Genomic DNA, 1,528 nt, shown 5'->3' on the forward strand with positions numbered 1-1,528 from the left:
CCCAAAATGGGCTCAAACTTTAAAAATCAATCCAGGGCTTCCCTGGTGGCGCAGTGGTTGAGAGTCCACCTGCCGATGCAGGGGACACTGGTTCGTGCCCCGGTCCGGGAAGATCCCACATGCCGCGGAGCGGCTGGGCCCGTGAGCCATGGCTGCTGAGCCTGTGCGTCCGGAGCCTGTGCTCCGCAATGGGAGAGGCCACAACAGTGAGAGGCCCGCGTACCGCAAAAAAAAAAAAAAAAATCAATCCATAGGGCTCCCCTGGTGGCACAGTGGTTGAGAGTCCGCCTGCCGATGCAGGGGACACGTGTTCGTGCCCCGGTCCGGGAAGATCCCACATCCCACATGCCGTGGAGCAGCTGGGCCCGTGAGCCATTGCCGCTGAGCCTGCGCGTCCGGAGCCTGTGCTCCGCAACGGGAGAGGGCACAACAGTGAGAGGCCTGCGTACCGCAAAAAAAAAAAAAAAAAAAAAAAAAATCAATCCATATCCAGTGGAATTCTGCAAATGAATGCCAACCTCAAGGAGTGGGGAGAGTTGGAAGGTTTACATCTGTTTTCAGGCCCCTGTTTCTGGACAAGATGTCTCTCTTCCCTACCAATTAGACCCTAAAGGCAAAACAGTCTTTAATTATTTCATCCTCCCACCCTAACCCCCACAACACTACTCAGATAAAACTTTCCTGAATGTGGAGAGCATGCTCTAAAGACTAAAGCAGAGGAGGGGCTTGCACTGTAATAACAAAAACATCTTTAAATGCAACAGCAGACACCACCATTCTTAAAATGTCCTTCCTCTACTCCACTGTGGGAGAATTTCAAGAGCTCTGGTACCCACCTAGATCCAGTCTCTGATTGCTGATTTCTCTCTCTTCTCTCTCTCTCTCTCTCTCTCTCTTCTGTTCTCCCCACTTTTATCAAGGGCACTTTTTTTCTCCTTGTATCATGATTGAAAGCAGTGTAGTGACATTTCCTTGTCCGGGTTCCTGCCCATGAGGTCTCACCTCTGTCAAGTGCACAATTTTCCAGGCAAAGATGGTTCTCTACCATAAAAGTAAGTCTGGTTCTTCTCACCCCGACTTCTTTCTATAAATATTAAAAGGGGAAACTATGCAAAGTCTTAGCCCAGATCTTGGAACATTAATTTCCTTTCTCAAAGATGCAAAGCACAGCACTAGGTACTATGTGCTGCAAAGACGAATGGAACTTCTAACTATAAACAAGGCAGAATATAGTAAAGTCTCTAAGAGAGACGTTCAGAAGACCAACGGCATATGCTGTTGACATGACCAAGAAGTCGCTTCTGTGCTTATGCACCAGGTCCGTGACTACAGACTCGGCAAGTAGCTTGCCCGGTGAGCTCGTTCCACGGAGCCATCTCTGCAGCTTCTCAAACACCCCCTCCAGCGCCCTTTCTCGCCAGAGGTGTGAAACTACATCTCCCGACAGGCCGCGTGGTCCCCTTCCTTCCCCCCTCTCCAGGTCCCGAGCCATGGCAACGGCGTCACGTGGGGGTACTGGGAGCCGCGG

The sequence above is a fragment of the Mesoplodon mirus genome (assembly GCF_964341445.2).
Source record: "Mesoplodon mirus genome assembly, chromosome: 11".
In the NCBI taxonomy this organism is placed as follows: Eukaryota; Metazoa; Chordata; class Mammalia; order Artiodactyla; family Ziphiidae; genus Mesoplodon; species Mesoplodon mirus.